Raw genomic sequence first — 6219 nt, 5'->3', positions numbered from 1 at the left:
GCTATAGGCCTCGCCTCCTCCTTCTTTTAAAGAAGTCTTTGCAGCAGATTTGGCCAATGCCATGTATTGTTTGATTTTCTGATTGCTACTGACGTGGCGGTTGATTGTGGCTCCAAGTAAAATTAAACCCTTGACTATTCCAATCTTTCCTCCATTTATTGTGATCTTGTTATTAGTCCAGTTGTGAAGATTTTCATTTCCTTTATGCTGAGGAGTAAGCTAGGCTGAAGGCTGTATAGTCCTTGGTCTTCATTAGTAAGGGCTTCAGGTCCCTTCACGTTCAGCCAGCAAGGTTGTGTCATCTGCCTATGGAAGTCCTCCAATTGCGATGCCATGTTCTTCTTCATATGGTCCAGCTTCTTAGATTACTTGCTCAGAATATAGATTAAGTATGGTGGCAACTTACCCCCCTCACACACATGCCATTCCTAATCTTAAGCCATTCCATATCCTCCTAGTCTATTCCAATAGCTTCCTCTTGGTCTATGTACAGGCTCCACATTGGCATCATTAAGTGTTCTGGAGCTCCCATTCTTTGCCATGTTATCCAGTTACGATCCACACTGCCAAATGACTTTGGTCTTCTCTGCTTTCAGCCAAGAATCCATCAGAAGTCAGTAATGATATTCCGAGTTCCACGTTCTCTTCTGAAACACAGTACCTAGAATTATTAAGTACTCCATAAAAAGAAGTGAATTTGAAAAGAAAAACTATTAGGCAGAGTAAATGTAGGGGGAGAGAGAAGGAGCAGAGTCTCTTGGGAGTCTCTGTAGATAAATAAAGAGCCCTAATGCTGTGGGGGTTATGCATTGAGCTGCTCACTGTAAGATCAACAGCTTAAATCCACCAGCTGCTCAGTGGCAGGAATAGGAGGCGTCTGTTCTCCTAAAATTGGTAGCCTCACAAACCTACAGGAGCAGTTTGACACTGTCACTACGAGTCTCAACTGACTCAAAGGCAATGAGTGTGTGAGAAGCAGTCAATTAACATGCCCTTCTTGCTACAATCCCTTGTGTGATGTGTTGGAATTCTGGAATCTATGCCTGTGGCTGTGATCCCATTTTGGGAGAGAGTTCTCTGCTATGCTAACAGACAGGGTTGTTATTGTTCTCAAAACTCAACTCACTGTCATTCAGTCAATGCTGGCTCATAGCCATCCCCTGGGGGTTTCCAAGACTGTCAGTGTTCATGGGAGTAGAAAGCCCATTCTTTCTCCCATGGAGCTGTTGGTGGGTTTGAACTGCCAACCATGTGGATCATAGCCCAACATGTTGTTAGATGTTATCAAGTCAGTTCCCACTCATAGGAACCTGAAACACTGCCTAGTCCTGCACCATCCTCACAACTGTACTCATGCTTGAGTCCATTGTTGTTGCTTCCATGCGTTCATTAGATCTTCAATATCTGATCATGTTTCAACGCTATGCATAAGGTTTCCAGTGGCCTCTGAAGCGGGCAGCTGATTCCTTCTTCACTGTCTGTTCTTAGTCTGGAAGATCTGCTGAAACCTGTTCACTTAGGGTGACCCTGCTGGCATTTGAAATACCGGTGACAGTGGCATATCTTCCAGTAGCACAGCAACACACAAACCACCACAGTATGACAAACTGACAGACAAGAGGTGGTGGACAGGATGGTACTGAGTCTTGACCTTTGTAGAGAGTATGAACCAAGTCACACCTTTTGTTTCTTTGGGGTTAGGGTTGCTAAGACACAAAATCCATCAAAGCCATTCCTAAAATCCCAGGACCATTGGAAGAGCACATTCACATTCGTTCTGAAACGGTGGAGGCCACTGGGACCAGATGCAGCAGAAACTGTGGCACGGAGGCTTAGAGGAGCAGGTTCAGGTAGAGCGGTTTTGGCTGGCAGGAGGAGGCAGAGGGCCCTTCGCAGGTCGGGTTTGAGCATGAGCCTCTCCAAGAGATACTCGCCCAGCCCGGCCTGGGGCCTAGCCAGCCTGCGGAGGTGGGTCAGGTGGTCCCCCATCTTCTTTGAGTTTCACCTCCTCGTCCAGGAAGTGGTTCTTCAGAAAGTCACAGGAATGGGGATCAGTGTGAGTGGACCCCATGCATGCAGGTCCAGAAGGGCCTGGTTGAGGGTCTACTCCAGGGCCAGCGCAGCTTCCGTGGCATCCAGGTTCTACCCCACTCATCTTGGGATGGCTTCTGCACATCCTGAAAGAGGGTGCGGCCGCCACCCTGGTTTTGCAGCTTCAAGAGATGCTCAGCCCCCTTGCGCTTCTCCTTCACCAGCTCATGGGAAGAAGTGTCCCACGCCCTCCAAGGTCACATCGTCGTGGTCGAAAAAGAAGCCCAGAGAGAGGTAGGTGTCAGAGGCCCGCAGATGCAGGTTGACCAGACAGTTGACGCCGGCCTCAGTTTCGGCGCAATAATTCTGATGGATCTGAGACCTCATGACTGGTCGGTTTGGAGGTCACCACACATAAAATAAAACTGGTTCCGATAAGAGGGGATGGCCAAGAAGATGGTCCCGAAGGTTACCCCAGGAAAGGGAACTGGAGAGTGGTCGAAGGTTGGAGGCAGGGAGTCCCCGGATCTGTTCCATTCAATCACTGTTGAAGCAAGACACAGATCTACGGGACCACAGGGCGAGCTTCTGTAAAAATTTAAATCAATAAAAAGTTAAAAAATATGAAGAGCTCATGTCTCATCAATGATTCCATGTAGGACAGTTACCATGTAGCTGTAATGTTTGGGGAAACTTTTACCTGTGTTTCTAAGTTTTCTTGACATAAAGAATCCCATAAAACTGAACAAGCTTTAAGTTCAAACAAGGTGGGGAAGCCCTCCACAGGGAGTCATGTGTCCACACACACCAGCCATCTCCTGCAGAAGAAAAGCCCTGTCAATATAGTGACTTTGTATGTGCTTTCGGTGGCTTCTCTCATGCCAGCAAACACCAGTGGAATCCTAACTGAGGGAGCTCTGGTGGGATGGCCTTTAGCCAGAAAGGAGTCAAGTGACAATAGAGGATTAGTAACCATTTGAATACAGTGAATGTGGCACTGCGTATGCATTTAATGACTCTGGCACTGCCTCCAGTGTCCAGTTACATTTTCTGTTCCACAAAGCTCACAGGATCAACTTGAATGCACTGATTATACAGGAGGGCTGAAGACAGTGCCCACTTCATTGTGACTACAGTGCGTATCCTGTGGGAAATCATGAATACAGAGACTGGGAAAGTCTGATAGATTCATCCTGTGGGTGTATATACATTGATATCAAGACCAATCTGATTTTACCTTTGAGCTCCCCTTTGACCCATGTTATTGTAGTTTCAGTCTTTAAAAAAATGGAGAGATACTCTTACCATAGACCAGGAATGTGAATGGCCTTGCCGTCATGCAGAATGCATTAGAAAGTGGATTGTTGCAGATGCAGTTAGGTTAAAATATAGCCCTTTATCTTTTGAGCCCCTTTATAACACATTTTAAATCTATTGCAGTTTTTAATATTCCTCTTTGACTCAGCTTTATCTCTTTTAATTTGTTATTGTTGCTTACAAATATATATTTCCTGTAAATGAAACCCATGATGCCTTATTGTAGTAATGCTGGATCATATAGGATTTCAGTTTCTGGTTGCTTTAAGTATTGCCATATTGTTTTCCACAGTGTGTGTATGTATTTACAAGTCACCAGCATTATATACGGGTTCCAATCCCTCCATATCCTCTTCAGCATTTGTTTTTTGTTTCTTTGATTTGGGTTGGCATTGTGGATGTAAAGTGTTCTCTCATTGTGGTTTTAATTTGCATCTCCCTGCAGGCTAATGATCTTGAGCATTTTTTTTCATATATTTGTTAATTATTTGTACTTCATTTTGAGTGAACTATCTGTTCATATCTTTTCCCATTTCTTGATTGGGGCTCTTGTTATTTTCTTATTGATATGTTTTAGAGTTCCATATATTTTTGTAATTAGCCCTTTGTCCAATGTGTCATTGGTAAAAATTGTTTCCCAATCTGTGGGCTCTCATTTCTTTCTCCTGATAAAGTCTTTTGATGTGCATAAGTGATGTCATTTCAGCAAGTCCAAATCGTCCTTCTTGTCTTTGCTGAATATGCCTCCTCCATTATACTTGGTAGTCTATGCATGCCTGCAATCAGGTTGTTCTGTGGTGTATAATGTCACTATGGGTTGAAGTGACCATACAGTCCTATCTTGGAAGAAATACGACCAGATTGCTCCTTAAAGGAAAAGGTGGCAATGTTTGTCTTACATATTTTGGATATATTGTATTATGTGCCGTGAAAAATTAATAAACACTATGCCATTTCTTTCCAAAAAAGAAAAAAGAAAACAAACTTATTACTAGGGTTCCAGTTAATGCATGCATTTATCAGAAACACAGTGTTTTAAAACCTGTGTCTGGGCTCAGTTGGTGGCTGCAGACACATTCTTCCAGTAATAGTTTTCTTAGGTTTTAGTCTGGTCAGGGTTAAGGGCAGGGAGGGGAGGTCCAATCAAAACTGTGGCTGCCTAGGGGACCTGTGGGGCTAGTTAAATTCAAAACCAAAAAGTCAACTCAGAAGAGTATGCTGGGATTCCAAAGGGATAATACTGATAGATTTTCTTAAATGACACAGGCTTATTAGGAAGAAGTTTAAAGAAAATTGAAAACTGCACTGGTGAGAAATAAACAAAAAGCCAGAGAAGTTGTGCTGAGGAATTCTTCCATCATATTATACCCGTTCTTTCCTTGAGGGTAAAAAGGGGGTTATCCTGTAATACTTTAATTGGGAAACCTATGCCATCCACCCACCAGCCCTGATCTTACCCTTTCAGACTTAATTGTGTCCCCAGACTCAAAGAATTTGTCAAAGGGACACAATTTGAGTCCCCTGGAGGATGCCAAAACTGCTTTTTAAAAAAATTATTAAATACTTTCATTGGGAGCTCATACATCTCCCATCACAATCCATCCATCCATCCATTGTGTCAAGCACATTTGCACATACGTTGCTATCATCATTTTCTTTTCTTTTTTTAATCATTTTATTGGGGCTCATACAATTCATCACAATCCATACATACATCAATGTGTAAAGCACATTTATACATTTGTTGCCCTCATCATTCTCAAAATTCGCTTTCCTCTTGGGTTCCTGGAATTAGCTCCTAATTTGCTATCATCGTTTTCAAAGCATTTACTTTTTACTTGAGTCCTTGGTATCAGCTCTTCATTTTTTCCCCTCCCTACAAACTGCTCTTTTGATGTGTTGTAAATGGAGAAGTTGGAAATTCTCCAGGGAAGGGTTAGGGAGATGGAAACATTACTTCGAGAAGTTATCAACCTAGATTGAAGCTATGTTAAAAGACAACTGCTTCAATTTTTAATATTTTTCTTTAACAAAAGCTTCAGTCTTTTTGAAGCAATTGTCTTTCAGTTACCCTCATCAATATGCTACGGTTTATTTTTAAGCTTGGGAGAATTTAATATACATGACAGAAGGAGGGGAGAGGTGTCCAGGAAATTCTGAGGAATCTAGTTAGAACAGGGGAAGTCTGGGGACTGGAAGACGGGATTTTGTAGGAACTGAAATCTCACAGCTGGCCAAATAGGGTGGAGTACAGGTTGGAGCCAATTACTGTGAAGAGGCTTTGTGGACAGTATCGTCCAGAAAGCTGGAGGAAGTGACAGAGTGCTGGGGGTGGGGTGGGGTGGGGCAGGGCGCTGTAGCCTGAGGAATCTGAGGTCTAAAAGTTTAAGTGAGGTTCTTTGGGGGGGTTATTCTGAAGAATTCAGTGGGCCCAGTGGCTGGAGTACATGTCAAGGCAGGAACAAATACAAACCATAGCTATTCGAGTTACCCAATACTGCTATAACAGAACACTACAAGTGCACAGCCCCTTTGGGAAACAGGAATTACGTTTCTCACAGTTTAGAAGCTAAAAGTCTGAATTTTAGATTTGGGCTCAAGAAAAAGGCTTTATTTCATTTGGCTCTGGAGAAAGGTCCATGTCTCTTGTTACCTTCTCTTCTGCCTGAGCAAGCTTCAAGTGCCTTGGCATTTTTCTTTTCTCATCTCTGCTTGCTCAATTGGGTCTTTTATGTATCAAAAGAGATTGATTTAAGACATGCTTTATGGAACAGGGCACTAATCCACCACAGGGAGGGTACTGTTTATATCTCCACAGGAAAGGGAGAGAGGGACTAGACCTCAGCCTGGTGCTCCAAGCCTTGAGAGCAA

The sequence above is a fragment of the Echinops telfairi genome, unplaced genomic scaffold (genome assembly GCF_000313985.2).
Source record: "Echinops telfairi isolate 266 unplaced genomic scaffold, ASM31398v2 ScPeMD7_655;HRSCAF=1070, whole genome shotgun sequence".
Classification (NCBI taxonomy): Eukaryota; Metazoa; Chordata; class Mammalia; order Afrosoricida; family Tenrecidae; genus Echinops; species Echinops telfairi.
Note: the sequence above shows the minus strand (reverse complement) of the source record.